At 42.1% G+C, this 16,166-nt stretch overlaps 1 long non-coding RNA gene across 2 annotated transcripts in view; it reads right to left on the bottom strand.

Moving 5' to 3' along the window:
- LOC135278579 (uncharacterized) overlaps positions 1–16,166 on the bottom strand; it is a 106,795-nt gene that overhangs the window by 2,128 nt on the left and 88,501 nt on the right. For both annotated transcript variants that reach the window (XR_010346029.1, XR_010346030.1), the window contains 5 exons: positions 12,662–12,960; positions 11,365–11,516; positions 10,503–10,631; positions 6,369–6,490; positions 4,670–4,789 (listed from right to left, as the gene is read on the bottom strand). This is a non-coding gene — a long non-coding RNA (uncharacterized LOC135278579). The remainder of the gene's footprint in view (positions 1–4,669; positions 4,790–6,368; positions 6,491–10,502; positions 10,632–11,364; positions 11,517–12,661; positions 12,961–16,166) is intronic.

The following is a 16,166-nucleotide window of genomic DNA, read 5'->3' as shown; positions in this document are numbered from 1 at the left end:
ATATCCATCATTCCCTCCTCCTCTGTGCTGCCTGTTTTCCATAACCTTGCTCCACGCCTTGCAGGGCAGAGCTGATGGAGTGACCCCCCCCAAGCTGACATATTTTATGATCTGCTCTCCTTGCACCTTTTGTTGCTGACAGGATAGGAAGTAAAATAAAATATGTGGTCTAATTAAATCTCAGTATTATTATATTAATAAAGAGGGACAATCTCTGGCAAGAGCAAATCAAGAACAATCTCCAGTGATCTGCTGGATGGAATGAAAGAGACATAAAATGAGATGAGGCCTCTTGCTCCAGCAAAACCTAATTTTATCCAGATTTTTGGGACTCAGCAACACTCCTTTGTACACTAAAATTAAAACTGGCAATATGGAAGGGAAGGACTGTATGGGACACCCTAAACAATCCTAATAATGTGAAACAACAATCACCTGGGTTTACTCCTTTTTGGGATATCCTTAATCCTAATTTCAGTTCCAGGGACTGTCTGGACTGATTTGCATTGCTGGCCAAACTGGTTTAACTGGAGCTGGGGCTGCTTTGCTGATGGCAGCATTTGGGAACAACTTCTAAAGAAAAAAGTCTGGAAAACCCCATGCCCACAGAACTTTTCCTGCACTTTTGGCACACGACAGAGTGATCAAGCACAGAGCACACTCACCAACATTAAAAACCAATACTAAAATACCCATTACTAAAGAATTGTATCATTCTTTAATATATAATTAATAATATTTATGTTTCTATATGATATAGATACTTCCTTCTACCACACAAGACATCAATTTCCATGTTCCTTTCATTGAAAACCACTAATGCAATTTTAAGGAATAGCCAAAGCATAGGTTTTGGCACAAGACTCTTTTTTCCTAGCTTCTGAAAATGGTTGTGGAATTATTGTCACAGCCTGTATTTGTTTTTGGATAAGTATTTTGATCAGACTGCTGATTTAATTTACATGCTACACATTATTTGGCCATCTGGCCTCTTCCAGAATAACATCAGAACAGATTTTTAAATCATTAGGAATATTAAAATCATAAAAGCAATAAAAAATATTTATTACTGTCAAGGACAAGTCTTGAGTCATTCTTATTACCCTTCTTGGATTTTTTTTGCAATGTATAAAAAATTAAATCCAGGGGGTTTTAATTGTTATTAGATGTTTATAATACATAAATTATTATTTATTATAATAGATCATTTAATTGTTAGATGTTATTGAAGCTACAATTTTAAGTCAATGTAAGAATTTTGAGATAATAATCTAAGAAAAATTAGTAAAAGAAATAGCGAAGAAAATGCCACCAGATCATCTTTTAGGATTTAAAAAGTCACATAATTATCACATGATGCTTTACATAACCTGCTGTGTTAAACATGAGCTGAAAGTGCAGCTGTGGGGGCATTTTTGGGGCTATTAATCCCCTGTAGGTCCCTGGATTGCACAGAATTGCTGCCACAAACTCCTTCAGGGCAGGTGTGACTCTGGCCACACCATTGTGAGTAACATCTCAACAGCAAAATCGCTTGGGAAAGAAGAAAATTATCCATATTTTTTTAAGTGAACCAAAACAGGGTGGTTTTTCTCATTTCTCAAAGGAAACTCCTTACACAATTGCTGTGGCAACCTGTGTGGCTGAAGAGGTTTATTCCCTAATCCCCTGACCCTGCTGATCCACACTGATTCCTTTTGAGATCCTGGGGAGATCAGCAGCTCAGTCCCAGCTCCCAGCTGCCCCCAGCCCTGGAGCTGCCAGGTGAGGAGCAGAACTGCCATTCCTGCAGCAGAGCTCTTCCGATCTCCTTTGTGTCCCTCTGCATCCCTGGCTGGCTGTCAGAGCTGTCTGTACCCAGTGCTGACTGATGACAGACAGCTGGAGCCAGGCAATCGGCAAGGGGGTTCTGGAGGATGGATGTTGCTTCAGAAGCTTGTGACAGGGTCTGCAGGGACACAGGTGACAGGTATTTCCTCACTTTCCCCCTCCACCACTGCATAATTACTAATTTTCAATCATTAACCTCTTGCTCACCTCCAGACCACTAATTTTAAAGAAGGATTAGAAGCAGAGTTCCCAACTTCTAGCACATCTTTGCTGCTGCAAAGGCTGTGACCACAGCTCTGGGTGATGTTTACAGAAACCAAGTTCAGCCCTCAGCTGGCACAGACACAACCCTGTTGCACTTGTCAGGGGTTTGCTGCATTCCAGCAGCTCAGCCCCTCTCCCAGACACCAAACTCCAAGATATTACCTGGAAAACAACAAAAACAACCTGCTTGTAATGTTTTGGGCACTTTAGAACAGGATGGAGTGGCCCTGCTGGGATGGGAACTCAAAGCCACGTGGCCAAAGGCAAATGGAGCATGAAACCCTGTGTAAGAGGGGCTGTGGGAATGGTCCTGCAGGGGAACAGATCCTTTTAACCTTGGTAAAACTGTGATCCCTTCACAAGGATCTGTCCAGAGCAGGCATCCAGCCTTTGGCACACTCTGCAGGATGTGGAACAGTGGAGTCATGCCTCAGATGGGAAAAGCAGAAGGAAGAATCAGGGGCATGTTCAGGTGTCATTTTTGGCTTCAGAGGATTCCTTTGGGCTCCTTCACGTGGATGATCCCCTCACAACCTGCAGATCCCCCAAAGAGCAGAGCCCAAGCAGATTTTTCATGCAGTTAACCCTCCTGGCTGCAGCCACCTGGGGCTCTCACTTCTCCCCATTTCACCCACAGCTCTGCAGCTAAACTCACTTGAAAAAACACAACACAAAGCTTAGAAACAACAGAACAGAGACAAAATGCTGCATTCTGTGCTTTGGAGATACAAACTACATTCCAAAACCTGAAATATGACCTTCTTTTACTCAAATCTTTATGAGCAATGTGTTGCTCTGGAGGTTTAATTTGATTTACTAGTGGCTATTCCAAACTAGGGTCATCCAGCATGACCACAGCAATTCCAGCTTCCAGCTCCTGTGGAAGAATCCCAGCCCTGGAGTTGGATAAATGACCTCATCTCCCTTCATTACACATTGATCTTGTCCCTCTGTTATTGATGCAGCTGACAAGGCAATGGCATTATGGGGCTGACACAATGGAGCCTCCACATCTAAATTCACAAGTGTCCCGCCTTGTCAGTTGTCCCATTACAAATCTTCTTTGGCAGGGGATAAGGGGAATGGCCTATTTATAATTTAGCCATGAAATTTTAATTATGGGCTGAAATCAGCTGGGGTTAGAAATCAGGTTTGGTCGTGGAGTTGCGTGTGAGAGAGGCTGAAAGCAGAAGGGGCTTGACATTGAAGACGCATTGGTTTATCTCGTTAATAAATCAGGTAATTATTGGATTTTGAAATAAACACTTCTTTGTGGGGATAAGCCTCGTTTAAAGAACATTTGAGATAGGTGAGTGACGTTTCACCTTTTCTACACCCATAAAAATTACTGGCATTTGCTTTATGGTTAATCAAAAATAAATCAGCTGGAAATCATTCCACACGTCAGTTTTACATTGTCACTTGTGCAAAGGTCACACAAACCCTGCTGAAATCAAGGAAAATATTTACTCCACTCGCCCACTCTCCCCTGGGCACATAAAACTCCACAGAAGGAGCCTCCCTTGCAGCCCAGGTGTCTGAACAGAACCCTTTCCCCGGGAATTCAGGACTTTAATCTCAATTGTACATTCTCAAGACCTTCACATGAATTTCAATATGAATTTGAAGCTACTTGAAGACAGACCCTTCAAACCAGCAGGCAGCTCTGAGTAACTGTGTTAGACATAAATAGGTTCTTTTAAGCAGAGGATATAGGAGCATTTTGTGTTATAGATTCTGAGCAATTTGAAGGCAGGATTAAAGCAATAATACAGGCCACAGATCGTTAATGCAAATGCCCAAGTTTGCAATTCTGGACGCAGCCCTGGGCTCAGACATCAGTATTCACAAAAAGGACTTCACAAACAGAGCAGCATACTAATAAAAAAAAAAAAAAAAAAAAAATCACTCTGCAGAAGCACAGCTGCTCAATATAGATCATCTTTCCATTTGAATTTGTATCATCATCTTTCCAAGTCAAATTGACTAATACCAGGGTGCCTTATCCAAGGGCCATGTGGTCCAATCAAAGATCAATTTAAAGTGTGTTGGAAGAGATTGATTCATTTAATTCATGGACATCAGAAGCTTTAAGCTCTGCTCCCCTCGCCAAGGCATGACTGCAGCCTCATCCCAGCCACAAAGACACACAGACAATACCCAGAGGATGCAGATTAGCTGCAATGAGCTTTTATTAACTCACCTGGAACCAGGAGCCAGAGATAAATCACCCAGAGCTCATCCTCCCTTCAGTATCTCACTGTGCCAAAGAGCCTGAGCCATTGGGGCCTTCCAACCTTCCTGGAGATGAGATCCCTCATATCTCCAGGTGCCTGCTGATAAATTCCCCTGCAGCTCTGATTTATCAGCACTTTGTGGGTGCTCAGGCCCAGCACAAAGCACCAAAAAGGGTTTTGGTTGTTCACGTCCCAGGGAATTAGATCCACCAAGGCCCAAACCAGACCCTGAGATCAGGAGAACAAACTGAGGCACAAAATGTACCACAAGAGCTTCCAACCAGTTTTAATGCAGATTTAATCACCTCCAGATTACTAAAGCAGGTGAATTTTCTCACCCTGGTGGCCTGCCAGTATTCTGGACTGTCATGAGTCCCTCAGGAAAGGTTATGGATCTCCATCCTGCAAAGCCAAGGAGAACTTGCATTTGGGCAGGCAGCTTCTCTCTTGTTTATGGTCTGCAAAATGGATAGAAAACTGTGTCTGAAAATACATTTATAGGTGATTTACAGCACATCAGAAATGCTCTCAGCTGAGACCTGAGAGAGGTGCAGCAGCACAATCAGCAAATATCTCTGACAATTCCAAGTGCTTGGGTCAGGTTAGAGCACCATAAAAACACCTCTCTCCAATGAAATTCATAAAAAACCAGAGGTTTTAACAAATAAACATGTTAAAAGACACATGGGCACATCCTTCACCTTCAGAACCCACAGGTATCGGTGTCCACAGGGCCTGGGGAAGAGTTGTCCTCCCTCTTTCCCCTCTGGTGTCTCCTGTTCAGCTCCTCCACAGAAAGAAAACCCAAACCAACCAAGGACCAAGGCAGCACCAGGAGAGAGAGGAATTTCCAGCAAATTTCAATTTGATTGAAAATTCCAGGAGAGCCAAACCAGGACACAGATTGCCTTTGGGTCCCTGAGCCATCCAACAAAAATATAATGATTTTTACCCCCACTAGCTGGATTTTATGCTGAAATCAATGTCTTCTGCAAATGGATCTCTTCCTGATTTTATTTAGGATGGATTTTTTTCAGAGTTCACATTTTTCAAATATTTCATGCAGAAATTCGACTCTGATATCAACCCCAGGGCTCCTCTGGGCCATGTTGGTCTTTCCCTTTCTGGCTCCCCTCTTTCAGAACAACTAAAACTCTCGCAAATATACTTTAAAAATCTTAAAACATAATTTCAGATTATTTTTATCCACCTTCATATTGCAAAAATTCCTTCCAGAGGAAAATCTAATAAAAAATGGGAAACAAAACATTAGGATTACTCAGTACTCTCAGAGCAACACTTTGGCTGATTTAAAAACCCAAATCAGTTAATTTTTGATAATGAAATCAATAATATAATTATATTTTTCTGGCACTGCATTTAGCAGAGATTTTTCTTATTACTTTGTTTATTTTTCCACTCCAATACCTTTTGCAAATTAGTTATAATTAAGATAAAGCAGTGATGGCAGAAGTATCACAGAACATGGTTATTCCATTAATTTGGGCAGTACAAATCAGATTGTGGAGGAACTCATCTAAACAGCCTGTAAAATCCCCAAATTCTTAAATTTTCCTTTTCAGGAGTGTTTGCAGGGCAATGCATTCTGATTTAATGAAAGTTAGTATTTCTACACCTTCCATTCAGACACTTGAATACACTGTGCACAGTTCCTATTTCATTTTTGGTAGGAAATTCAGACTTCTTTACATATAAATATATTTACAGTGATTGAATAGAACAGCCTAAGTGCCTAAATTCCCCTGAGATTTCACTTCTTGTCATAATAAAGTGAGGGCAGACAAATCCAGTCTCTGAAGGTGTGCCAAGATATAAAAAAAGCAGATTTTCTCAATGTAGGGAGCACAATTCTGGGTTTGTAATGAGTGGGAGATGGAACAGTCCCCAAAAAACATCTTCCTCAGCAGTTTTCCCAGTCTATTTTATTTCTGATTTACCTTTTGGCTGGAATTCCAACCTCATCCCTCCAGCTTCCTGAGCTGGAGGTGGGTTTCCAACAGAAAAATGTTATCTTACCTTGATTGTGTGGGACTAAATGTCCCACTTGGGGCTAGAGTGAGGATTTCCATCTTGGATTTATGGCCAAACCAGGCTTAGGTGGGCTTAGGCTTTTGAACAAACAAAGAGCTTTTTGTAATCTGAAGAGAGAGGGGAAAAAATAACCAAGAATTGAGAGGTGACTGCATTGTTTTCAGTGGGGTTTGTGCTGTGAAGCTTTTATTTAGACAACAGATATCAAAATGCTTCAAAGAAATCCCCAGCAATGGGAGCAGAAATTGGCTTTCTGATGGCTGATTTTCTCCACCCTGAGAAGGTAAAATATCACCCAGCAAAACAAACAAGACAAGCATTTTATGAAACAGAGCAGAGGTTTCCCCTAATGCAGGAATCAGGGATTAAATTTCCTGCCTGGCAATACACAGGAGGTCAGGAAAGATGTTTATAATGGCATTTTCTTGCTTAAAAATCTATGAGAACAACGGATTGGTGTGTCAGGTTCAGCCTCTACTCTGCTCTGTTTCTTTCCAGTTTGACCTCTTAATCCCATCCATCTCAGCACTGAGTTAATATCTTCCTAAATCCACTGGAGTTCCCCTTCAAGTCTGCTGAAATCAGGGAGAATTTTTGCTACAGGTACAAGTTTGACCTAAGGCTTTCATCTAAAAAAAGCATAGATTTTTTTAGATAGAATATGTACATTTAAACATATAATAATATTTAAGCAAGTACTTCAGTTTGAGTCCCCTCTTTCTCAGTAAATAAGATTATTTACCTTGTTATTAATCTTTTTTTTTTGTCTTTTAATACTGACAGTAAACATAACCAATAATCAAAACCCAATCAATTTCCAAAATAAAACAAATTAATTACTGCACACAAGACCTAATACCATTAATAAACCCTAACGTTAGAGGGATTGGATTCAGAATTTAATAGGACAAAATTTAGTAGGATCCCAATGCACTCATCAGGATCTCTCCTTTATTCTGAGTTTTTTTAAGCTTAGTTCAGTCCCCAAACCTAAATTTCATTGATATTTTTGGAGAAGGGATTTTGCTGTCTCCATGTCCCAGTAAAAAATATTTCTCTTCAAGCAAAAAGTCTCTGAGGTGGTTTGGTTTAACTGAGCCCCACACCTGGGCCAGGAGGACACCCTTGTACAGACATACAAAACCCCACTGGGAAGGAGGAGATGCTGGAAGAGAAAACACCAAAAGGCTTTGCAGTGGGATAGAAATGTCAGAAAACATTGCTGACTATCCCAAGTCCTACATTTGAAACACAAAAGTAAATATTGCCCTACATACATTTTAAACTATTTATCTCAATTATTATTTGCAGATTAAAAAAAAAATAAAAAAAAAGATAAAAAAATGAAAGCCCGGCTAGGCAGCACGAGCAGCAGTGGATCTGAAACCTAATCATTAGTGAGTTGTAAGCAGATGACATTAATTGTGGATCCTCTTTATGAATTCCTAATCACCTTGCAGCATTTTTCCTAATGCTGGGAAGGACATTAGGATGGGCTAGGCTTTCTAATAATCCACATTATTTATTGATGCTCTATTTATGCTTCTAAATACTTGGAGATATTTCCAGCCAGCCAGAATCTTTGCAAAGCCTGATCAACTGACACAAGCCCTGGTTCAGGGAAGCTCTCAAGCCTTTAATTATTGTTAAGGCTGGAAAAGATGAAGATCACCAAGTCCAACCTTTGACTGAATATCCCCATTCTCACTAAATCATATCCTACACAGCCACAATGCATTTTTTGAACAGTTGCAGGGATGGTGATTCCGGCACTGCTCCAGGCAGCCTCTTCCAGTGCTTAACCACTCCTCCAGGGAAAAGATTTTCCCTAAAATCCAACTTGAACCTCCCCAGCCCAACTCGAGGCCATTTGTTTTGCTGTGTTTTTAAAAGGGACTATAATGCATTTAAAAAGAAAAACCCACCCCAAATCAATCCCATATTATTTATCCAGGCATGTGATACCTACTCTAAATTCTGTATTTTAGCTTCTGTTGAAAGAAGTAGAAATAGCCACCTAGGCAGAATTTAGAAGAATAAGGAGATAAAGAAATAAAGAAAGATGTGAATATTATTCAATTACACTGATAAGATCCTGGGCAGTTCTATAATTGCACTTACAAAACTAGATGCCCATAAAGTGTTTATTTAGCATGAATTCTGTGCTGTGGATTCTGATGGAGGTGAAATTCTATTAGCAGTAAATAGCCTTAAATTAATATTAGTGAGTGAGGATTTGGGAATTTTTAGTGGTCAACACTCAAAGGGTTTGAAACAACCACAGAGGAATTGTTACATTTTATGAGGATGATAAAGGCCCAAATTTAAAGGTCAGGTTCAATTTCCTGCTCAGTGAGAAGTTTCTTTGTAAGGCCCAGAATTTTGGGTTTGGACATCTAATGCCTCATAAAATCAAAAGCTTTCCTGTCCTCTTCATCTCTAGAAATGAAGGATGTACTAAAAAGTGGAATCTGCTGATAAGAAAGCTGAACAGAAATGTTTTTTAGGTTATGAATCACCCAAACTCTCCAGTAATGATGATCATTGCTAGAAATGTGACTTCTACCAGCCTGAAACATCTCAAATTTTGACAAAAAGCACAAGACTTGCAAGACAGCAGCTGCTGGTTCACAACTTGCTATTTTAGAGCCAGACTCAAATCTTGGTAAATGCATTCCCTGTTTCCCTCTGCTAGGATTCATTAATTTTGGGGTGAAATATCGTGGCTTGTAATATTATTATAAATCACACATTTTACTCTCCCAGTCGTGCTCAGCAACAGCACTGAGACAGAAGCAGAGCTTGCTAATTATGTGCCACAACAAAGATTATAATGAATGCTCTCATTAACTATTCCTTTATGTTTGATGAACTAATAAATAATTTCTTCCTCAGCCATTATAAAATCATTTGTCACAAAGACCCTTCATGTGCTCACAAGCCCCTCCAGGTAAGTTTTTATTCTGTATTTTTAATCATCTCTGGGTCAGGATGGACTTTTCCCAACTCAGACATGTTTGCTCATTTTTCCACTGCCATTCTGCACCAAAGATGCAGCTGCAACCGGATTATTTGGATTTTGTTGGGAGTCTTGGGGCATTCTCACTGCCCAGAGCGAGCCAGCCCTCACTGCTGATCCCCTTTTCCTCCCAGGGGTGTCCCCTCTCTCCTGCCAGGGTGAGGAGATGCTCCAGAGGTGTCCCAGGGCTGCATCCAGGCTGAGTGTGGGCACCAGGCCCAGGACAGGGCTCATGTTCCTTTTGTCTGATGAGGGAGCTGGGAAGGGGCTCAGCCTGGAGAAAAAGGGGGATCAGGGGGGACCTTGTGGCTCTGCACAGCTCCTGACAGGAGGGGACAGCCGGGGGAGTTGGGACAGGAGGAGAGGGAACGGCCTCAGGCTGGGCCAGGGCAGGCTCAGGTTGGACACCAGGAGGAATTTCCCCATGGAAAGGGTGCTCAGGCCTTAGAACTGCCCAGGGAGGTTGGAGTGCCCATCCCTGGAGGTGTCCAGGGAAGGACTGGAGGTGGCACTCAGAGCTCTGGGATGGTGACAAGGTGGGAATGGGCCACAGGTTGGACTGGATGGTCTTGGAGGGCTTTTCCAACCTCAGTCATCTGGGGATTCTCACTCCCTGCAGCTCCCTGAGGGGAGGTTGGGGCCAGGCCTTTTCTCCCAGTTAACGAGCGACAGGACAAGAGGAAATGGCTTCAGGCTGCACCAGGGAAGGTTTTTTATATTTCAAAAAATATCTTCACTGGAAGGGCTGTCCAGGCCTGGCACAGCTGCCCAGGGCAGTGGGGAGTCCCCATCCTGGGGGTTTGAAGCTGTGTGGATGTGGCTCTTGGGGACGTGGGTTGGTGGTGGCCTTGGGGAATGGTTGGAATTGGTGATCTTATGGGTCTTTCCAACTTACACCATCCTTTGGCTCCACCTCCCCACAGCAGCCCCTTCCCTCAGCTCCCTCCCATTCCAGAGGTCCATGTTGGCCGGAGCCATGGAGAAGAGCCCCCAGATCCCACCCCAGCTGTCCCCTGAGCCATTCCCACCCTGTCACAAAGCCAGGAGCCACCGTCACCCCAAGCCCCAAGAGCCACCACTGTTGCTTGCAGGGATTTTACCCAGAGTTCAAAGAAAGATGGAGAAATTTCCTTCCCATTCCGCTTCCTTTTCATTTCAGACAGGAGCAAACATGACAAATCCACTGCAGGAGAACAACAGGATCTGCTTCATTCAAATGCCTCTTCTCCCTGCAAGAGTGAAGATAGCACAGCCCAAGCATGAGGCTGGTGTGAAATCAATTCCAGTGTACAAGGGAAATTTGAAATACAAATAGGAATGTTCTCCAGCTATTATAAACATTGGGGTTTTTTTCCTACAAGCAGTGTTGGCTTATCTGTATTATTACCACAAAGCTTTTTGGAGTTATGTGTGTAACAGCAGCCACAAGAACTTGTTCCTTAAAAAAAAAGAAAACAAACAGTGATGCAGCACTGTGAGAACAGCTTAAACAGCAAAATTACAAATGAATCCACTTCTCATGTGTGCTACAGGAGCCAACAGAGTCTGAGCATGTCTCAGAGCTGAGGCTGGGTAAGCAAAGCAGAAAATCCATGATGATGGGAGTGATGATTGTATTTATTTGCACGTGGGTAGCGGGTGAGATTCCCTGTCATGCTCCAGGAAGCAGGAATGCAAAGCACTGCCTAACCTGTGGATATTTAAATAGGCTGCATCCCCAGAGCTTGCACAGTGGATAAAACACCTTAACAGCAGCTCCTTGGTGGCTCACAGGCATCAGGCACAGCAATCCTGCTTTGGCAAGAACTTCAGTAGAGTTATGAATGCCTGAGACAGGTCATGCCAGTCTAGATCTGTGATCCAGGCCAGAAATCAGCCAAAAAATTACAATTGAGGGAGCTCTGACTCTGAACACACCCACCCTAGAGAAGCTTATCCAGTATAATGGGATTAAGTACTCACCACTTGTGTTTCTAGGAGTTCCACCCGTAGCTTACAGTGCTTTCTCAGGAGGTTTTTTGGGTTTAATGACGTGGTTTTCATTAAATCAGTCACAATCTGAGCAATGCCCCCACCACAGTCAGTACAGAGTCAAACAAAAGGTGTCATTTAGCCTGAGAGGAGGAGGGAAAATGGGGAGATTGAAGTAGATTCATCATTTTAGCCATAATAAATCCCAGAAAAAACTGAGTTGGAAGGGATCTTCAAGGATCATCAATTCCTCGCCCTGACAAACAAAACCAAAGAAAATCTTGTATGGGAAATGGCTAAGTTCCTCTTTCAAAATCAGAGGGGGACACAGCCATGGACTGCAAATGGGACAGGGATAAAATACAGAATTACAGCTTTTACCTGCTCTCAATCAACCCAAATACGGTGTGTTTGCATAAGGATGAAAACGTATTTGAATTTTGCACCAGAATTTTGTTCAACAAAAGTTACATTTTCACCATGGGCTTGATACAAATCCTGATGAAGTCATTGAAAATGAGTCCTTGACTTGCCTGGACTTTGGATGAGCTGGTCAGTGATGATGATGATGACATCATCATTGGACTAATGACAGTCACTCCATTGACCTGACTGGATTTGGGGATTTTTGACAACAACCACAGCAACCCTTTCCCTGGCAAACAACCCCACCATTTTCCTAAGTATCAATTCCCTTTGGGGGTTTGACCCCCAGAATTCAACACCCTTGAGTAACTGCAGTTCCCAAAGGCAAAGCAGTCCCCACGTGGAATTGCTGGGCCTGGACTTTGTTCCTTTCCTTCCAATGATTTAATGGTGCCCACTCTTCCCTTGGGCTCTTGACCCTTAGAGATATTTTTTATCACAGGTCCTTCCTTGTGTGGAGTTTGCAAAGGTCACAAATCCCACTGCCCAGCTTCTCATAGTGCAGAATCCAGATTTAAATGTCCAACCATGAACCAAATGTTAAATCTGAAAAGGGTGTGAAATATCCTGATCTAACTCCTAAATACAGACACCACCCTATCAGAGGATGGGAATGCAGCCATGAGGGAAAGGTGTTGGAGAACACACTTAGTGATGTTATTTTAACAATGTCCTAAAGAAAAATACATTTCTTACAGCCAAGAACAAAAAATTTTACCAGACTGTAGCTGAATTCACCAATATTTAAAAACAAACCCTCAATTTAATTAAAATCTCAACCTAGAGCTTACAGACTGTGCTCCTCCTTAATTATACACACAAAAATACCAAGGGAGGCTGATAAAAGCAAAATATTCCTCACCTTTTCACTCCAGCTTCACCAGCCACAGGGCAAGCCCTGACTCCTCTCGGAAGCTGAATTTCAGTCCTGATTATCCCAAACACCCCCATTTCCAAGGACACTTTGCAGCCTTCTCCAGCTTTTTGCTTCACATCCTGTTGTGATTTACTGGAATAAACTGGAATTTATAGACTTGAATATCAGGGGCTTTCACAGGCAAATTCAAGGTCCTTTAGTGGCCACCTCAGGGCTTCTTTAAGCTGGTTTAGTGTCCTGAGCCTGGCTGAACATTTCTCCTTCTCACCGAGCAGAGCTGGGAACTGAAAGTGAAAAGAGATGTACTTGTGAAGATTAAAATCTCCTTTACAAATTGAGTGTATTAAGCATCTGTGCTACTTGGCCGCCTGGTGCATCAATTCCAACATAAAATAGTGTTAACTGCTCTACAAGCTTTTTATCTCTCCCAGCTCCCTGCGCTCTGGGTGAATCACATGGGCAAGAATTGGAACTGGTCTTTCAGACAGGGAGCTAAGCAGCTCTTAAATCAGACAAGCACGATGCCCAGGCACAGCAATTTACCTTTTTTATGCCATTTCAAGCAACAAAACCACTTTTGCTCTTGGAGGAGTGCCTCTGGGTCTGGACATTATGGATCTGATCATGGTTCCTGTCCCAGCACTGCAGTGCTGTGGGTATTTATTTACTCTGGTTTCATATTTGTGCCACGCTGGCTCATTCCCACCTCCTGAGGCTGAGTTGTGATCCCTCAGAAATTCTGACATTTAGTACAGGTGAAGGGGAGGAACTGACAGAGCAAGGACTCTGCTCCAGGACAATTCTGATTGGGCTGAAATAGATGAGAGGTTGGATTTTCACAATCAATTTTTCTATTTCACTTTATTAGTGACCACTGTTCTTCTCTTTCAGTTACAGCACCACAAATTTGCCCATTTTTTGGAAGTTCAAACATAGCTCAAACCTAATAAATGGTCTTAGAGTGATGCACATATTGAACAACTCTGTTGTGAACATCCACTGTATGTCAAGGAGCCAAATTCTTTACTGAAACACTGATATTTACTGAATTTACCTTCACAGGCTGATTATGGTAGTTACAAATTTCAATTTTAAATGCTTTCGTTCCACTGCAAAGTAAGAGTCAGATACAATATGTGACATTGGAATAGAGGTGTTGGTGACTAAAGTGTTCTACAAGAGAGCATTAGAAAAGTAAAGATCCCTAAAAGGGGTTCAGGTAAATAAAATATATGAACTTACATGATTTGAATAGTAGAATCAAAGGATGATTTGGGTTGGAAGGGACCTTAAAAATCATCCAATTCCACCCACTGCCATGTCAGTGACACCTTCCACTGTCCCAGGCGGCTCCAAGCCCTTTTCAACCTGGCCTTGGGCACTGCCAGGGATCCAGGGGCAGCCACAGCTGCTCTGGGAATTCCATGCCAGCTCCTCACCATCCTCAAGGGAGGGATTTCTTCCCAAATATCCCATCTAAACGTGCTCCCTTTCAATTTAAATCCATTTCCTCTTGTCCAGTCACTCCAGGCCCTTGTGGTGTGCCACGATCACAACAAACTGGGAAAGAGAAGACGAATGAATCCCGAAACTTCAATAATGTTTAATAATAAACCAAATACTTTTCACAGAAGAATTATTAACTGCAACACATTTCTGCAGATCAATAAACTGCTGCCACTCACTGAAGAATTTAATTTTATATTAGAACCTTCATGTCTTCTGCAAATGAAAGCATTAACACAACCTTCCAGTATTTCAGTGCTGCACCACAACAAACTCCTCTGGACTAAATTCTAGGATCACAGACAAGGAGATTAAATTTTTCCAGATCATAGGAATGGCTCCTGCTGGTTTGCCCTTTTTTAATCAAAGCTGCTGCTTTCCAAGGTGAGGCTGTGGAGTGCAGCTGAGCCTGGAGACAGAATTCTCCCTGCCCTGGGCACAGAGCTGATATTTTGCTGTTTCTGTTGGAGGGAGGAGGAGGAGCCCTCATCCTCCCCATGTGAACCTGACAAAAACCAAGGAATGCAGCTTCTGTTATAAAGAACATCACCTCAGGAAAGTCTTGTTCTACCTCAACATTAATACAAGAAAATGAACAAGTTCAAAAACAACTCTCCATAATCCCTGGGAGGTCGGTACTACCCAAAAGGCTGGCTCCAACATTCCCTGCCTGAGGATCTGCCCTCATGGCCAAAACAAGTTTAAAGTGCGGGGTTGCCTCAGTTCTGCACTACAGTTAAGCTCCTATTTCTCTCATTCTATCAGTGTCCCCAAGTATTTGGTGACCCTCAGTTATTTTACTGTTTCCCGTTTCTTACAATACTCTGCTTCCAATTTATTTTCTTCTCTGCCTCACCATTAGGTCTCTTCAGCAATTTGTAGTCCTAAAGTTTACTATATGTAATATAGAAATGACCTTTCATTTTAGTGGGTATTCCCTGTTCCAGTTGCCTCCAGCTGCCTTAGGATCCGGAATTTTCCTCTTTTTATTGCTAGGGTGACTTGACTCCTGTGTGTCTCTATCACTCTTAAGAAAATAATAATCTGTTTTATAACCTTGCTTCAGCAAAGCTTTATTTATTACAGCACACTGAATCACAGGTATCCACAATTCCATAGGGAAAGAAGTTTACCTGGTATGACAGCACCGTGTCTCCCTTTATTCTGATGCAAGTAAAATTCAGAGTAAATAAAATAAACTCATTTTAGGCTGCACAACAGGAGATTAAAAGGAAAAGAGGTGCAGTGTGGACCATTTCCAAATCAAACTGGCAAACAGGTTGAAGTCATGATCAATGCAATCAGATTTAGAGAACTTCTGAATTAAGGTTTTATTCATAGTAATGCTTTTATTCCTGCAGCATCAATGGCAGGGAATGATCCCTCAGTGCTCCTACAGGAGATGGGCAGGTGTGTTGTCCCCAGGATGTGGTTGCAGGTGTAAATACAACACAGCTGAATAACTTAATTTTTAGCATCACTAAAAACATATTTGATAATACATCTGAGTATCCACTCAAACACTTTGCAGCCCAGCCTCTGATCACTGGGATTTCCAAATTCAAAAATGTAATCAAATTAAAAAAAGGACCCAAGAAATTTACTTTATACATGGAGACAGCAACACAACTTTCAGTTCGTTTTACCATGGAATACAGGAGCTCCATACACTTTCCTTTTTTTTTAAATCCCTCCTCTCTAAGTTCCAGATTTGTGGGATTAAACATGTGACAGCCTTTGCTTGGAGTTTACATCACTAGGAAAGATTTTCCAAGGCTGTGGAGAAAATGGAGATTAGTCCTGCCTTGCTCAGCTTTTGTTCCAGACACATTTGGAGCGCACAGGGGAGGAGGAAGCGCTCTAAGGCAGCGCCAGGAAGGCTTAGCCCCATTTCACACCACTTAATCACAGATTACAAATAGCAGGGGACAAGAAATCAACTCTTTTCCCATTCCTAAATATTCCGGAGTTTGTTTCTAAGCAT

Source organism: Passer domesticus, chromosome 11 (assembly GCF_036417665.1).
Source record: "Passer domesticus isolate bPasDom1 chromosome 11, bPasDom1.hap1, whole genome shotgun sequence".
NCBI lineage: Eukaryota > Metazoa > Chordata > Aves > Passeriformes > Passeridae > Passer > Passer domesticus.
This window is presented reverse-complemented; position numbering and strand designations above follow the sequence as displayed.